Below are 18,716 nucleotides of genomic sequence, written 5' to 3'. Positions count from 1 at the left end.
TTTCCTTCTATCTTTCCCAAAATGAAGCTAGAGATCTAATTTTTTTTTTTTTAACGTGGTGGGAGGTTTCTGTATTATTATTGTTTAAAATCAATTTCCTTTACTCCATATTCTTTTCCTGTTGTTTATTTTATCTGTCCTTCTCTCCCAGAGGGGCAGCATTAAGGCACCCATTTGGTTTTTATTAGTGTAATCTGTTAATAGCTGTTCTATAATGCTTTACTTATTGTGTTAATTTTCTGTACTTATGTCCAGAGGCAGCTTCCTGGAAGACCATATTAAAAAAAATAGAAGATCTAACTTACTTCTTTAATGGGTCCAGCAGCCATTTATAGTTTCAGCTAAGATTACTGAATACTATTGATTTACAAGGTCATTGAAAATATATATAAACTGCAGCTACTATTTTAAATATATCTATGGGAAGCCTAAAAAGCCCATTAGTCTGGTAAAGGTACAAACACTAACCCCAGGGTCTCAGTGGACATTGGCTTATCACTCCACTTCTCTGGGTTTGTCTTGAATATGCCAGAGCTATGGGTACGTGCTGTTCTGTGTACTGTCCAGTTTTCACGTTTAAGCCCAGAGCTTGGCAGAACCCAAGAGCCCCTAGCTGGGAATGGAGGCTCTATTCATGACCTGCCCCTCTTTACTGAGATGTCCCCAATCTCTGCCCCTTGGGACCCATGTGTACTGTGCCAGTCACCGCATGCTAAACTCTGGGTCCCAGGAACCATTGTCCAATTGTTGGGGATTTTGATGGAATGTACCTTACATGAACTCTAGTATTCATGGGACTAGTTCTCAAATTAAAAAGGAGCTTCAAAGCAGAGCACTTGACAAACTAACTTACCTGAAGGATAACAAAGGAGATATCTGGGATCCATGTGATAGGTTGGGCCCCCAAGTTAGGTTGCATTCGGAATTAGATGGATGCACGGAAGTGAAGAGAACATGGCTCAGTGATCAGCATCATGGGTTCTAAACCTGCCTCTGGTGTGAATTAGCTCTTAAGGTTTTTAGGGGCCTCAGTTTCCTCCTCTGTAAAACAAAAGTTGGGAAGAAAGTTCTAAGGTTCCTCCTTTTACAATCTAGGCAGTGTTCAGTCAATGATCCCTCTGTGCATCAATTCAGGGGGGACAAATCATCAGCAGGCGATTGAATCAGGATTAGGCTGCTTCCCATTCATTGTTGAGTCTCTGGCGATGGGCAGGCTCTTGGCGCAAAACAGGAGCCCATCTGTGCTTTTATCATACATTAGTTTTTATTGTGAAGCCTAAGTAAAATTCTGTTTGAGACGAGGTTTGTACAGTACCATGGCCGTGAGTGGCAGTGGGGAGAGCGCTAGACGGAAGTCACTGTGGCCAGCTGTGTGACCCGAGGCAAGTCACCTCCCTTCTCTCAGTCTCTTCTCCTTCATCTGTCAAATACTGGGTTTGGCAATGAATCAGCACAGTAGCTTCAACTGAGAAAGTCAGTGACCTTGTAAGAATTGCCTGCTGTGTTAAGCAAATGAGAAGCGTCAAATGTCCCCCAACATCCAGTACCCACAGCAGTCAGAGCATGTTACCCATGATTCAATGCTCCCTGAGAAGCCATACCTGAGCTTGCTATGGGGATGGGCTGGGAAAAAGAGGATGGGAAGGGGATCTATATGCAAAGGGTTGACTGGGAATTATATGCAAAGAAGGAAATGAGACCACCTGTAATTGCCTGTTTTTGAGCTGCAGACTGTATCAAATGCTGTTTTTAAATTGGTGCAATGCCTGGCTCTTAGCACTGCACCCCACCTGTTTTGTCTGTTTCTATACCATGCAAGTGATGGTGATGTTTGAGGACTTTCCTTTCAGGTCGTGCCATCAAAGAGGGCAATGAAAAGCGACCCAGCAAAGTCAAGGCATATTTAAAAGAAAGAGGGAAAAAGCCCATATACATTTCAATGGAAGTACTTTAAGGCACTTCAAGTAGGAGTCTGAGAAATAATTACAGAGTTTAAGAAGAAAGAATCTTAACTTTGATCTGATTTTCTTCTGTAAAGCAATTAGGTGCATCATTTTTCAAGTGCTAAACTGAAAATTCTAATGGCTGGACCCAAACGCTTTCATTTGTGCCTTGGGACTTCTATAATTCCCCCCCAAAACTTAAAAAAGTTATTAAGGTGATTTTCCAGAGGGATTAATACATAAAGCATTTGCTGATCAGCTCTCATAAAAACTACAGCAGCATAGAATAACTAGATTCAAATCATGCAAGAGTCTAGTTAATAGCACCAAACTAAGAAATCTGTAAAGTTGATTTGATGGAGATAAACTGTCAAGGTACAAATGGAATTTTCCCTTCCAATTGCTGTTGGGGGTTTTAATGGGAATGTGCGTGACGTGGACTTTAATATTCATGGGAGTAGTCCTGAAATTAAAAGAGAGCTTCAAAGCAGAACATAGGGACAAACTAACTTACCTGAAGGATAACAAAGGAGCTATGTACAAAAAGGAATGTGATAGACTGAGCCCCAATGTTAGGTTGCTTTTCCTCTTAAGATTTTAAACCCCAAGTCCTTCATGGTTCATATACATAAAAGCTAGACTGTCAATTCCTTGATGGCAGATACTAGGTGTTACTTTCTTTTTGCTTTCCCAGTGCCCAGCATGTAGTTCTTAGCACATAATATATTTCCATTAAATGTTTGTGAAATAGTGGAATAAAAATACTTTGTTAATTTAAAAAATGTGTGGCATATCTTCTCCCCAGTAACTAGATGGATTGACCACTTGTGCACCAACTAGGAAGTAGAGCAGAGGTGGCCTACAGGCTAAATTTGGCCAGTGCTTTTCTAACCTTTAGAAACTGAGAAACTTCAACTTCACACAACAGTATGGATTTCTGGATTCTTTTGAAAAATCTAAAGATGTGGGACCGTTTGGGCCACAGCTGGTGACAATTAGCTGGGGCCCAGGAGCAGCTGCCCCCATTATACAGTGTCCCTTCCAAGTTGCCACTATTCCCTAGCATATGACTCCAGGCCAATTTCACTGTTTTTATTTACCAGCCTGGTCCACGGGACAGGCTCTCAGATCAGGAGAGAATATCTGGTCTGCATTATATCAGTGCTAATTTTGAATTGAGTTAAAGATCTGAGTGCGAGCTTAACTGTTTTCTCCAGGTCCATGAAAAGAGAAGGCAAGATTCTAAGTACTAGGCTTCAAGGGGTCATCTTTAGTATGTACATTCCTATGACTCCTCTGTGCTCCAGGGAGAATAGAGCAGGCTTGGAGCTTGGAATAATCCAAATGATATTGAGTAGGAGCCCATCAGGGACTTGTTCAAGTTTGTCAGAGCATATTAAAATACCATACCCTCACATCATCAAAAAGGGTACAGCGGTCCATCTGTCTATACCTTTCTTTCTCACGTTACATTTGTACAGGAATTTTTCAAAATTAAGTCACCTACCATATTCTCTTATAGTGAATCAAAATGGGGAAAGAATGGAGAGCAAGCCAGAATAATGCACATTGGTGAAAGTCCAATAATTGAAATAATTATTGCTTAAGATACCATTGCTTTAATCAACCCATCATAAATCAATGCTTTTCACAAATGAAGGTTTAAAATAAAGTGCTGTTAAATAAATTGGGCCTCTTAAAAGGCATGATGCAATCGGGAAGCTCTGGAAAATGGCTAAAAAAGTGGTTTCTGAATGGATCCACTGGTTCTAGCGTTTTATCTTCCACTTAATTAAAAAAAAAATATATATATATTACCTGGTCCTTTCTTAGAAATTACATATTGGAGGTCTATAATGGCCAAGTCTTTAACCCATTAAAAAAATTTACTCCCAGGAACAGTTCATATTTGACGTTTAATTGCTTTTTCTTGTTGGAAAGGAAAATCTGTTTCTTTCCTTCCTTTCTTGATTGACTTTTCAAAACTCACCTTGTGAGCTATAAAAATGGAGAGGTGTAATTGATTTTCAAAAACTCAAGTGCACGCACACATATTCACATATGCGTGTGTGTGCGCTCACGTGTGTAGACATAAAAATCTCCCCGGGGACTTCCCTGGTGGCGCAGTGGTTGAGAGTCCGCCTGCCGATGCAGGGGACACGGGTTCGTGCCCCGGTCCGGGAAGATCCCACATGCCGCGGAGCGGCTGGGCCCGTGAGCCATGGCCGCTGAGCCTGTGCATCTGGAGCCTGTGCTCCGCAACGGGAGAGGCCACAACAGTGAATCTCCGCTGTACTGGGAACTGGCGCTTTCCTCACATAACTCTGCAAGGCAGGTATTACTATCTCCATTTAACAGAGTAGCAGCAAAGGCCCAGAGAGGTTCATTGCTTGATTAGGGTCACACAGGTAGTAGCGATAGGAGGCTGAGTCTTTATCCCTTCTACCCTGTTGCCTGCTTTTAGGTGTGCTTCACACCCACGTGTGCAGACATTCATGGAGCCAGGATAAAATGTCATGCCAATGGTCTCCATCTTTGGAGTCACTAATCATTTTAGCCTATTTAACCAACACCAGATTCTGGAATTTAATAAATAATGCTACACCATCCATAAATGTCGAAAGAGCCCAACTGTGATTTGCGCCTTATGTGAATACTGCATTGTAACTGAGCCAGGAGAAGCCGTTGAACTAGCCTTCTAAGTGACAGCATCTTAAAAGAGATTTCTCATCGGACAGTTTGGTGTGGAGGGTGGTCAGATGCTTTCTTATTAGAACAATGCCCCCATAGATTTCAAATGAAATTCTGGGGCTCCTCAAGATTTGTTTAAAGAGAAAGAGGGGGTCAGCAGGACATTAATGTAGAAAGGGAAGAAAAAGCTTCTACTTGGTCACCTCGAGTTAGAAAATTTCCATTTCAACATTGTCAATCCCTCACCTCTCACGTGTATAAATTCACTACCAAAGGCCAAAGTATTCTCTTTCTTTTCTTTCCTTTTTTTTTTCTCTCTTGCCACAAAACCAGCTCTTATTTAGGTCTCTTGCAAAGCGGCACAAACCAACTGTTCCTCCTCAGATTATCCCTTTCAGGGCTCAGGTGATATGCCTCCTTGGGTTATACCTTCCCTGTTTTGTGGTCTGATGTGTGCTGTGTCATTCTATAATATTCCACTTTGCAAGAAAATATTTATGTATGAGTCTCATTAGGTCCCATTTCCTCTGGGAATGGTCCTGCGTGCAGTGTTTTCATGCCAGCGGCAGGCAGTGAATCGCTGGTCTTCATGGGACAACTGGACAGCTGGCAGGAAACCAGGAAACTTCTCCTTCCCTTCTGTGACTTCGCTCAGCCAGAAAACTACAAGGTGTGTGACTGTAGGATGAAAAGTTCCTGAGAGGTTGAATATAACACTTTGAGAAAACACTTGGACGGAAACTTGTTGATGTTGAAGGAATGGAAATGTGTACCATTCAAAGAATGTTTTTTTCCTAGATCTGGAAACACAATGGCTTACGTATACAGAGTCTTTTCATTATTTTAATTTTTTTTCTTTTTATTACTGGTAAATAGGAATTCCCATTATTCACCAAAGAGCAGCGAAACTGACACTCTGTATAGCTGAGATGAGGGTACGTTGGCAAAACCCTTTTGGAAACTCATTTGACCATGTGTATCAAGAGCCATGAGATTTTTTTATAACCCATGACCAATTAATTTTTACTTCTAGGAATCCATTCTCAGTACCAAAAAGATTATGCTCGAAAATGTTCATCAAACTCTTGCTTATAATAGTTAGAACAGGAAATGGAAGTATAAAATATTTTCTTGATATTCATTGTTATGCAGCTGCTGTAATAATATTGAAATAGGATATGCACTCTTAATGATTACAAATACACAGGCAAAATATGCAGAATTATAATAATAGATAAAATTTATTCTCTGCTTAATATATAAAAGGCAATGTGTCAAATGCTTTATAGTCATGTCTCCTTTAATCTGCTCACCAGATTAAGCCAAATTTATTATATCTCCATTTTACAGATGAGGAAAGAGAGTCACAGGAATTGGTTTATCTAGAGTAACACTGCTAGGGTGAAATTTGAACCCCATCCTGGTTGATGACAGACCTTACACAACATGCAATTCCTCATGCTATGTGGTTAATTTTGAGTAAAAAAAAAACAATCATCAACCACAAAAGAAGAAAGAAAGAAAGAAAAAAGCACCCCAAACTAAAGGCAACCCAACACCAATAAACAAACATCTGACAAGCTCTATTCTTATGATAATCACATGAAAAAGTAAATAGGAAAGCTTAAACCAAGAGAAAACAGCCAAACTTGAAAAGACTCATCTTCCACCAGTTAATAAAATGACAGGTAGCTATCTGAAACAACACTTAAATGTTTAAGGTCTTTCCTCTGGATGGGAATTAGATCCTACATTTTTTTTTTTTTTTAACATCTTTGTTGGAGTATAATTGCTTTACAATGGTGTGTTAGTTTCTGCTGTATAACAAAGTGAATCAGCTATTCCTATACATATATCCCCATATCCCCTTGACATGTCTGATCTTTTACTAAGAGAATCTAAGTAATATTATTCTGCCAACTTAAAGAAGCAAATCTTAATGAGAGCAATTCTTGTATGCAGATGGAAAAGACTCTGTCCAGGGTGAATTGAGAATTTTCTGGTGGACTGGGTCCTAGACCAGTGGTTCTTAACTTACTTTGTGTGAGAACATATTTGAAAATACTAATGATAACTATGGTCTGTCTCTGTTTTTCTCTCTCCAGTCATTTCTCAGTATCCATCTGGGATTGCTTCCTGGACCTCCGAGGACACCAAAATCCACAGATGCTCAAGTCCCTTGTATAAATGATGTAGTACAATTGGCCTTCCCTAGTGGCAGGTTCCGAATCCACAGATTCATCCAACTGCGGATCAAATTTTGGTTGGGTGAACATTCAGATGTGGAATCCGCAGTTAACAAGAACCCATCGTATTAATATTTATACAACATTTTATTGCATATCTATCTACTTTTATTCTACTTTGAAATCTTTTGGGTTCATTGATGGTTTGAGGACTTAAATTAAAATTCCCTTTTATGTTTTGGCTTTCATAGTGTTCTTTGTCCCACAATTTGGGGGGATATTCTTTCCTAAATCGTTCAAACACTGATACAGTTTCCTCAGAGTCTTATCTACACTTGGATAACTAAGGTTTGTAAAGTAAGTTAGTATAATGAATAATTTAGTTTTCATGTTTTCTTCAATATGTTCACATGTTATTATGGCCACTTGTATTCCGATGTGTGGCTAACAACTGCCTTTTTGGTTTTCCGTGTTAGGATGAAGAAAAAAAAGGAGGATATGCATCACTAAGAATCAAAGGAAGTGCCTGACTCTATAACAAAGAGAAAAGCTTCAAAATGTGAGTGGACTGCATCATGAACAGCTTTGCTTGCCACACCTGCAAAAATGTACTTTCATTAAACACATACTTGTTAAGTGCACATGCAGAAGGCATAGTGTTAGATGGACATGAAAGATGGATGGATGATGCCCTTATATAAGATTTTGCCAGGACTTTAGCATGCTGAGGTTTGGAATTGCACAGGTAGCCTCCTGGAACTATTGGCTATGCTGATAATAAGATTACAACTAGAGTATGATTTCATTCTGTGAAATATTTTCATCATCAGGAAGAAGAAAATTATTTTTACCCCTTCTGCTGTTGAATAATTTTCAGGTACAAATCCCCCCAAATTTATGTGTCCTCTCTACCTTCTATTTAGGATTGTACAACACGAAGACAGAAATAACCATGTTAAGAGGTCATCGGTCTGACTTCTCCAGAAACTTCCCCTGGGCAGCGGTCTCTACCTCTGTTACAGAAGACTGCAAAAATACCAGCCATTGTGCATCTGGCCAATTATGCAATGTTCTATCACGGGGGGAAATTCCTTCCTCACTCCAGCTGGTGAGCAGTTATGCCCTGGAGCCCAGGACGGACATGCCTTGTAACTTTTTAACCTAGTTAGTGTAACTGCCAATATTATTCCTATTCATATAAATGTCTAATCCTTTCTTGAATCTTGCTAGACTATTTGCCTCAATAATATCCTGCGGCAGTGAATTCCACAGGTAGATTATATGCTGTTTTAAAAAGTATTTCCTTTTATTCATTTTAAATTTGTTACCTTTTAATGTCACAAGATGGCCCTTGTTCTTGCATTAAGTGGTACAGGGTACAGGCATTTCAAACTAAGCTTTAATTCTTCCAAGCACTTTCTCTGCCATTATTAAAACCTTACCTTCTTCATATATTTTCTATTTTGGCACGTGTAATCTTGATTAAATGGGATGATTGATGGAAAGAGTTTCATACTGCTTTGGACATATAGTAGGCACTGGAAAAAGCTCTCTGTGATTTTCACTGTTGTTTATTGGAGACATTTATTGAGCATCTATTATGGGCAAGAACTGTTCAAAGCATTGGAGAGACAGCTTTGAATAAGAGAAGGTCCTTGCTCTGAAAGACCTGGTTTCCTAGAGAGAAGACAAGCAGTAAAATAGTGGATAAAGATAGGACTTACAGGGCTTCCCTGGTGGCGCAGTGGTTGAGAGTCTGCCTGCCGATGCAGGGGACACGGGTTCGTGCCCCGATCTGGGAAGATCCCACATGCCGCGGAGCGGCTGGGCCCGTGAGCCATGGCCACTGAGCCTGCGCGTCCGGAGCCTGTGCTCCGCAACGGGAGAGGCCACAACAGTGAGAGGCCCGCATACCGCAAAAAAAAAAAAAAAAAAAAAGATAGGACTTACATTGTTTCAGGTGTCTTATGTATTATGGGAAAATTAGACAAGAGTCACTAGGAAAAGATGCCAGGGGCCACTTGAGGTGGCCTGGTCAACTGTCCCCCTGAAAAGGGGACAGTTGAGATTGACTATCAAGGAGTTGTCTGTGTGACATAGATACAAGGAGAACCCTTCACCCATGAAAGGTGAACTCCAGCTCCTAGAACAATGCCCAGAGCTAGCTGAAACGCAATCGTTGCTGCGTGAATGAATGAATCAAGTTTAAGAAGGGAAATCTTAGTTACGGAAATCATCAGTATGTTACTCACAGACCCAGGAGGAACATTTCTTGACTCCCTGGGTTTGGTAACTCCAAAGACTATTAGAGTAGAAGGAACAGGGGATTTACTTAGTTAGGCTCAGCTTTCAAGACCTGCGCATGTCCCCAAATACCCAGCTGTATGACCTTGGGCAAGTCAGCGAATTTCTCTCATCCAAAGTGTTCTCATTCATAAAAATGGGAGTAAAACTTCCTTCCTTCATGGAGTTTGGAGGACTGGAGGTAAAGTTCAGTGGCAGCCCTTTAGAAACAGCCAAACAGTTGTGAACATGCTGCTCATTCTTTCAGGAACCCGTCCTTCTCAGCACTCTGTTCTCTTTCCTTGCCTTTCACTCTTTTCCTTCTTCTGTTCCCTATGTGTATTCTTGCCTCTGCCTAAAGCTTATCCCTGGCATCCATGTACTTAGCTTTCTGCCAAAGAGGTGGCTTAAGAAAAGGGGGGTGGGTTACCATTCTGACATTTTTGTCTATTTCTTAAGGACTTTAAAGATAGAATAGGATGGAGGTGGTAGTTTTTGGAACAGTAGACTGGAAGTGTATTTCCAATAGTGATTATTTGTTTTCATTTTGTTTACTGCTTAATCTTCTAGGGTAAGGTTAACCAAACTTCTCTGTATAAAAACAGAGACCTTGCCTGAATTTCTGAGGACATATCTTCCCCCAGAAGTGGAGACTTTGGTTGAGGATGATCTGATTTCCTGTCTGTAGCTTCCGTTTGTGTTCTAGCCTGATAGGCAGATACCATTTCCTCATGTTCCCTCTTGTTATACTTTTTAATTGCTCTTTCATTTACTCCTCCCCCCACCCCACCCCCACCCCTGCTTTAGGCAATTTGAAGTAGAAGCATGTGTAACTCTGCATAATAATATATTATAAAGGCATTTCAAGGAATAAATGATTAGAATTGTTTACATGCATGGTTCAGATTTACTGGCAAATTGCTCAGGCCTTTGTTTTATGATGTAGCTGCCAGCTAGGTTCCTTCTGGGTAAAACTCTGAAATAGGAGAAGTTTCCTTTTGGTATTCCTCACCAACACTTCCTTTGCCTTGTTCCTCTCCTTTCAACACCTCCTTTCCTTTCCCACCTCCAGGTAACTCCATGGAGCTGTCAGGCGTTTTACACCTTAATGTGAAGACATATGGGTGCATGGGTCCCTGCCCTCACCCGGACTGGCCCCCAGGGAAAGTGAGGTGTGCAAAGGAATAAATCTTCAATGGTATAATTTTAGACCCAGTGGCAACTGGGAAGGTGGCTATTTTGGGCTGTGGGTTTTCTCCTTGACCTGAGATGATATTACTTTGCCTGCTGCTAGTGAGCTGAGCCAACCCTGCACGTGGTCCTTTTAGCAGCGTGTTTGGCGTTCCTGGGGGTTGCTTCTTCATTCCTCAGCTCCGTGCTCCTCCAGAATTCCATGAATTTGTGCAGGAGCATCACTCTGTCAATGTGCGCCCACCGAGGCTTGTCACAGGTGATCTCTCAAGGTAGGGGCGCAGGCTACTCCCAAGGGGCAGCACAGATGGTATGCACGCCCTTCCACATAGGGGGTGGGGGGATTTTCTGGTCTAGTTTTTGCCTATCCCTCAGCCTCCATGCTTTATCAGCTGCTTAGTGACCATTCAGTGCCTCACTCCCTCTTCGTGCAAGGTGAGCCGGGCCAGTCTCCAGGTTACAGGGTCTGAGCATCCCTCCTATGAGACCTTTGAAGCTGCCCTCAGCATCCTCACAGCCATTTTGACCACCCGGCTTGCTGTCTTCCCACTCAGGCTCCAGATGCAGCTGCTGCCTGCGGACCCCCTGTACTGCCTGGGGAAGTGGGTCAGGACTCCTGCAGCGGATGGGTGGGGCAGCTGCAAGATGATCTGAAGGTGGCCCAAACAACAGTGCTTTCCAGATGTGGGTGAGGCTATAGCCAAGATCATCACTGGTAGAGTATCTTGTTCTTAATTTTTACAACCTAAAAAGAATACACAAGACTCAAAGGTCATTGGGGAAGGAGGAATAAAGTCAGTAAAGAACAGGAAAATGGGAAAGGTTTTGTTTTGTTTTGTTTTTAATAAAGAATTTGAGCTCTTTTACACCAAAAGAGAGAGAAAATAAAAGTGGCCTTTTATAGGTATGAAGAGAGCCCTGGCTCTCTCTCTCTCTCTCTTCTACAGGGAAAATTCTGGATTTGCAGAGAGAGAGAGAGAGAGAGAGATTGAGGATATAAGGAGAGCTTGACCAAGGAACAGAAAATAATGGAGAGTAAGACAAAAAGGGAGAAAAAGATCAAAAGACATTGTTGCCTTCCCTTATCTGCTGTTGAAGTAAATGTGATGTTTGTTGAGAACCAACCTGGCCTGCTCCAGTTATTTATTTCTGTGTGACAGATTCAGCCTGACACTTACATAAAAACACAACCAACATTTTATTATGATCCATCATGGTTCTGAGTGGTGGCTGGGCTCAGCTGGGTGGTTCTCAAGCAGCCTTTCATGAGAACGAGGTTTGATGGTGGCAGAGGCTAGAGCGACCTCTGAGGCTTCCTCACTCACATGTGTGATGGTTGATGCTGGTCCTTCCTTGCTGCATCCTCACCTGGGGCTATCAGCTGGAACGCCTGGTCATTCCATGTGGCCTGAGCTTCCTTACAGCATCTTTCTTGTGCTCCTTTCCTGGCCACTCAGGGCTCCAAAAATGAGCATCCCGAGAAAACAAAGCAAAAGCTAAAGCATCTGTTTTGTCCTAGCCCAGGCACACACATTATTGGTCCACCAGTCACTAAGCTCAGCTCAGATACAGAGGAGAGCAAATAGCCCCCTCCTCTGGATTTGAGGAGTGTTAGAAAACTTGTGGACACATCTTAAAACTGCTGATGTCCGATAACAATGTCAACTGTTCCCAACCCCCCAATCTCCAAGAACTTCCTGTCTAGTTGGAGTTATAAAAAATTGATGAAGTAAGTAGTGAAAAGTAATGAAATATCTATTCTTCAGCTGAGCAAGGTGATAGGGAAACTTGTACCAAGTGATATACAAGATGAACACATGCCTCCAGAGAGGCCACAGGCAGTGTGTGATTAGGAAGGCCCACGGCAGCTTATGATTTGGGGAGAATCAGAGGCAAATAAGATGGCAGTGGGTAACATTCCCTAACTCTGGACTCGGTGTCCTTGCTAGCTTTATTCAGGCCCAAATGTTTGTCCTCAATATCTCATTTTCCTGTTACTTGTCTTTTCTTCTTCTGCCCTACCTTGGTTCCACCACCATCCTTCTTTCAGCTCCTTTACTCTTCTATGTACTATACCTTCTATGGACCTAAAAAAATCTCTCCATTCCTTCATCTCTCTTGGCATCACTTTATCTTTCTGTGCATAGAAAATCTTAGCTCTCACTCCCCTTCATCACCTATCTGCAACTCGAGTGCCACTTTTCAGACCAAAGCAATATCCCTGCTTTTCCTTGTCCCATTCCTCACTTGAGTGCTTGAAACACGTATTTTCATTTTGGTTTCCTCTTATGGTCACTGTCTCTTGCCTTCTATAACCATATCTTATATTCCGTGTAGCTCATGCCTTTCTTCTCTGCTCTGACTTGCCTTATCCTAGGAGCCATTCGCCCAGCACAGTGTCACAGGGCGCTGGAACTGGTGCACTCAATGCCTAGCATCTCCATCAATACAGCTTTGACAGTCTCAAGGCGAGGTCTTGCTCCACATCTGGCGACTTTCAGGTGGGGTCTGCTGTTCAGCTGCTAACCTTTCTTTGGTAAGAGTTTCCTATACCTTAGCAGCACTAAGGACACTTTTATTTTCTCTTTCTAGTCTCCAAATATCACCCACTCTAGACCTATATGGTTTGGCCTCTTTTCTCCCCTTAGTACAGAAATAATTTATATCCACTGTAGAAAACTTAGAACATATAGAGAAACAAACATAAGAAGACAAATGTTGTATGTTTTAACACTGCTAATACCTTGTTGTGAGTCTTTCCCATCTTTTTTCTCCATATTTATGGTTTTTAGTTACAAAAAATAGAATTACTACTTAGATGGGCAGCACTTTTCTGTAAACCATTTGCTGTTTTGTAGAATCAGCTGTTATAGAACTCTAGCCCCGGACCCCAGCTAAGTGGACCAGGGTGAAGCTCAGGCCTCAGCTGGGTTACAGTGAAGTGGGGTTACTGAAGAAGGTGGTTTGCAAGAGACAGGTAAAAGAGACACAGGGTGAGAAGCAGAGGAATGGATGGCAGGATGCTAGAGATACTCCTTGTATCTGGCACTAATCCTGCAGTGACTTTTGTGGGATAGCATTTCTTCTCAGTTCAAAGCGTTCTTTAGTGGTGGAGCAGTGTCTGAAGGGTTCTGATATTTTCCTCTAACGATGCCCGAGAAAGATGACACATTTTTTGGTAACCTGCTTTTTTCACTTCATAAGTTTTGTCTGTACCATCCTATATCCTCCCAGATTATAATTTTGGTGACTGCACAACGACCACAGTGGATGTCGAATATTTATGGGAGAAGTGGAAGGTCTGGCATTAAATGAGTACTGAGTTCAAATGCCTGTGCTGACACTTGTTTGCTATGTGATTTGGACCAATTATTTAAGCACTCTGTGTCTCAGAGTCCTCATCTGTAAGATGGATAGAACAATATGGTTAAGTGATATAATGAATCCAACATTCCCAGTACACAGTCTGCCTTATAAGTGTTCAGTAGGTTTCATCTATTGTTATTAATAATCATAAGTCCTCTATTACTGCTCATGTAATAGCCCCTATAGTTTTCAACATTATAAACAAAGCTGCAATGAACATACTTGTAGCCAAATATTTGTGCATGATTATTCCTTGAAATAAGTGCCTCATCAGATCAAAGATTGTGGGTATTCAAAAAGTTAAAAAAAATGTATTGTTGCTTTCACTGAATCTTCTATGTTGTCCACATCCCAACCTTTAACATTTTCTTCTTCTTGTTCACAGTTTCAGAGACAACATGTCTCTTTCTGATCCAGCATTTGCTCTCTGGTCACCTTCCAACAAAATTAAGACAGTGTTATATCTGACACTTGAGTTGGGGCTCTGTCAGGAAGATTTAACTCATTCATTGAGTTATTCACTCACATGCCAGGTGCAGATTAAGTTTATATATAGACTATGTTTATAGACTAGGTTTATATTTTCAGGACTGACTCCAGTGTTGCTAACCGTGGAGTGGGCTTTGGAGCTTTGTAGGAAGAGTTCCAGACACTTCTGAAGAAGTCAGATATTGACCAAGGCTTATGATATCTATGAAATCTTTCCTCTTTAGAAAGAGGGACATTTGGAATAGGGACACCTTGATTCTTTGACCTGCCTGGAATGATCTCCTACCTGCAGACCCTACCCTGGCTTTCAGGCTCAGGAAATATCAATGTAAAATTCACTGAGATACTTTTTTTGAGCCACCCACTGTGTTGGGCACTGGAAAGACAAAGAAAACTCAACGTTCTCCTTATCCTTATTGGAGAAGTAGGTGTGCTAACAATTATTGGACCAAGAATGGAGGGGTGCACCTGTAAGGAAATCCCTGAGTCAGGTGACCCAAGAGCCAAGGTCTGCACACAGCTAGCCGTTTGGTCCCCAGAGGGTTTTGTTTGGCTCAAAGTTATAGCATTAAAACTCTTTTTAGGTGTCAACAATTAACAACTGGAGGTGTCAGGTAAAAATGCAGATTTCTTTCTTACCTTGAAGAAATGGAAGTTTGGGCAATACCGTATGCTCATTTTATCATGGCCACAGTGAGGAGTGGCTGACCCTTTAGCCAGGGTATGGGTTCTCCTTTTTGCCACAGTCCCCACCACTCCCTACTGCATTACCTTGTCCTCCTTCACTTAGCTATGCTATCTGTGTGGGCCGTGAGTTTGCGACCATTGACTTAGTAAAGGGAGCACTTATTTTTTTCACAAGATATCAGGGAAGACACAGAGAGATCTGCTAGAGATGAGACCTACAGGGTCAGCAAGGATTTACCATGTAGATAGGTGGAAGGTGAAGCGTCCATGGCAGGCAGAATAGCATGTGCAAGGGTACAGGGGCTGGAGCCCAGAAGGCCTCCTTGGATGATGACAAGCAGACAAGGATGGTAGGAGAGTTGGGTGTTTGAGGGAAGGGATTGAAAGAAAGAATTGGAGAAGCAGGCAAGCACCAGCTCCTGAGCACCCTGGCACCCCAAAAGAAGGACATTAGATTTTGTCCTTTAAAAACTGGATCTGACGACTGATAGGGGAACAGCTAGCTAAAAGAGTCTCAACCAACAGTGCCCTGACTTCATGGTGGCATCTAGCAAAGCACATTCTGTGCAGACCTCATTAAATCCTGACACCAAGACCATGAGACTTGGACTTTGATTATCCTCACCCTACAGATGAAAAATGCAGGTCGAAGGAGTTTAGTTAAGTGAATTCCCCAAGTCACAACCAGTAAATGGCAAGGCAAGATGTGGACCCAGGCCTAACTAGAGAGCTTGTAATTTAACCAGCTTCCTTGACAGCACCAATGCTTCAGAACAACTATCCCAGCAGCAAAATCAGGGTTGTATTGGGAGTGGGTGGAGGGAGGCTGAGAGAGCAGAGCTGCTGGGAGACCACTGCAGTGGCCAGCAAGAGAACAGAAGGCCTTCACCAGGGCAACACTGGTGCATGCAGAGGAGGCTATGGGAGGCCCAGAGAAGGATGAGTCAGTGGGATCCTCCTTCATGGAACCTGCCAGCCATAGGCATTTTCTCTCCCTCCTTTGAATTCTCAGAACGCTCTGTGTCTCTTTCCCAGGACCTGCTTTGGCCACATCCCCGTAACAGCTGTGTGCATCTTATCACATCTTGTATATTTTAAGTTGCTAAAGGGCAGGAGGAATTATGCTTTATTTGCCTTAACAATTTTTTTTTTTGGATTGCTGAGTACAGGGCTTTCGTAAATTCCAAAATTATCTTTTTCAGATCATTTCTCCTTATGTATGCATTTTAGAAGTTCATGGCAAGTTAAACATTTTCCTTTAAAAATGTGAAAATAATTTCTTTCCATGATCTACTTTAAAATACATGAGGAAAAGGAAGACTGGGAAGTTGTTTAAAAGCAGCAAACCCTTTAAGAGTCAATGTCACATTTATTGCTATAAAATATTTTTCTCTCTCTGTTAGACATCTGGTTCCCATTATATACAGTATTGGGTACTTGAGTTCACCAGCCATTTTGCATACCAAGCAGTGTGTCTGTGAAATCCCCTCTGACATCCACCAGTACGTATGTGCAGTGTGCAATTCTTAACTTTACATTTACAGGCGGCGCTTCTATCACCAACTTCATTCTTACCTATGTGCTTTTGAGGTTATTTTGTTCATACTTAAGGACCAAATTGCCTGCAACTGAGAAATGAAGAACTTCAAAACCATGGAGCCTTTGCTTTATACTATCGTATGGTCCAACTAGCTCTAATCTAGCACTGAAGTCAGTGAAACAGCTAAATCTCAAGTCTATATTTCCTTATAACGTTGACCCAGAAATGAGAAACACAATATGGAATGTTTGCTAATGAGTCATGAATTTCATGATAATTGCTTCCACATTCAGGAGAGCTCCCTTAAACCATCTAATCTTGACATATCCTGCAACAATCCCATGTGTTGTAAATGATTTTGTTTTATTTCTTAGGTTACTGTTAAGGGCTTATTTTATGGTTCATTTCATTTTCTTAAAGAAAACCACACACACGTGTACACACACACACGTGCACACACACACACACGTGCACACACACACATCATAGGGGATTTTGTCTCAATCTGTACTTTTTGAAATAAAATAATTACAAAACCAAAGGAGCCCTTGTCATTTGGTTTGGAAGTAAAAATAAACACAGTTAGGAAGAAAGTTGAAATATGGTCTATTTTAGAGTTCTAATTCAGATCTCAGAATTAAAGCCAGGATAGAGCAATGCTGTGGCAAGTGGCAGTCTGTCTGTCCCTGTTCTCTCTGGACTTGAGAATCTCTAACTGACCGTATGGACACAACTAGCATTCAGTACAGTAATAATGGAAAATTAAATACGACTTTTAAAAACTGCTCATATTATAAAGTGATCTATTAGCATTATACGACTTCAGCCCTTAAAGTGACTGATTCTAATTGCACGATTTGGCCTATGGCAAGCATTAAAGAGCTGCAGAATCTTGCGGGTATTTTATCTCTTTGGGGATATTTTAAAGTGAATTTTCTTTGGAATAAAGCTTTGTTCCTGCCATACAAAAGATTGTGTGGAAGAAATCTCTCAGTTCTGACAGAACCAGAGATAATTATAGTTTCTTCTTCTTTGATTCATGAATTAATAAGCCAAATATTAAAAACATTCTTGCATTTTCCCTCCCTTTCTTTTATTAAGTGAAACTCTGTCTTTACAGCTTGTGGCTGTTATCCTGAAGAAGTAAAGATGGATGCCCTTGTCTAAAGAGCTTTTCTAGCCATCAGAGAGGCAGTCTTTTTCTGCACCTGGTTATCATACACAGTCCTTCTGCATCTTTTCTGAGAAAGACTATGGATTGCTAAGATGATGTCACAGTGCCATACCTGGAGCTGAACTTGATTTAAACAGGTTATCACAAAACCACAGGGACTTCTGAGCAGGTAGTCTTCTCAGATATACCTATTCAAGGTTTTCAGTTTTCAGAAAAAAAAGGATGAATATGGGGGAATGTCATTCATCTTTGAATTTAACTTTATGTTTATGATAGCTACAGGATTTTTCATAATTTTCATCGTATGGACTCCAGGAAGTTTATTAATCAAATAGTATTGGAAATTGAAGCTTTTCATGCTGAGGAAGTTCTTGTTGACCTTCCATGTTTAAGCAGTTTAAGATAAACTGCAATTTCTCCTTAATCTACATACATATGCATTTCTTTTTGGTGGTTTTCAGATCCAATAGTAGAAAAATTGCCTACTATGCTTCAGACTTTTGATGTCATGACACACATTGTTATCCATGTAACCACCAGTGGACACTTGAACGTGTAATTTAAAAACTCCAGGAGCACCATTGGAGCGTACACACTAACCACATTTGTTTAAAACATCTTTTTTTAAAATTGACTTTTTTTTAAAAGGACGGTGCTAAGTAGAAGGAAGTTTAAAGGCTCTCTGGCTTCCTGTGAGTTTTTCACTAATAGTTCCCTGTAGCCTGTAATTGCTCTCTATCTTCCAAAACCTGGGCTCTGCAGAAGAGACAGAGATATTTGTTATTGACCTGACAGGATAAAAGGAAAATAGGAGAGAAGATCATAGCCATCGGCAGTTTGTTTATGAAAATACCATTTCGTGGATATACTTGAATCAGGCAAAAGTAATGCATCTTGTTCATCTCCCAGCATATTTTAAATGCCAGCCTGGCTGGATCAAAAGAACAGTGCCCAGAATTAGGGCATTACCTTTCCTGCATGATGGTGTGGTGTATGACAGCATCATTTAATCATTACATTTTTCTCAGCTATTCTAAAAATAGATATGAAAATTAAAAGTACAAATATAAAATATATAAAGATGTATAAGAGCAAAAAATTAAAATTTGTTTTTAAGCCATTATAATCTTTTATTTAAAAACTGTTTTAAACTCACAAGAAGTTGT

At 41.1% G+C, this 18,716-nt stretch overlaps 1 long non-coding RNA gene across 2 annotated transcripts in view; it reads left to right on the top strand.

Moving 5' to 3' along the window:
• Positions 1–4,222: 4,222 nt before the first annotated feature.
• The window catches only part of LOC113607643 (uncharacterized), a 44,594-nt gene continuing 30,100 nt past the window's right edge, over positions 4,223–18,716 (top strand). The window contains exons 1-5 of one of the 2 annotated variants that reach the window (XR_003428011.1): positions 4,223–5,304; positions 6,740–7,379; positions 7,744–7,928; positions 10,176–10,275; positions 10,849–11,009. This is a non-coding gene — a long non-coding RNA (uncharacterized LOC113607643). Of the gene's footprint in view, positions 7,380–7,743; positions 7,929–10,175; positions 10,276–10,848; positions 11,010–18,716 lie in introns of both variants that reach the window. The other variant, XR_003428010.1, reaches the window with a different exon arrangement.

Source organism: Aethalodelphis obliquidens, unplaced genomic scaffold (assembly GCF_003676395.1).
Source record: "Aethalodelphis obliquidens isolate GAN/ISIS:26980383/991018 unplaced genomic scaffold, ASM367639v1 scaffold49, whole genome shotgun sequence".
Classification (NCBI taxonomy): domain Eukaryota; kingdom Metazoa; phylum Chordata; class Mammalia; order Artiodactyla; family Delphinidae; genus Aethalodelphis; species Aethalodelphis obliquidens.
Note: the sequence above shows the minus strand (reverse complement) of the source record. Positions and strands in the feature narration are given on the sequence as shown.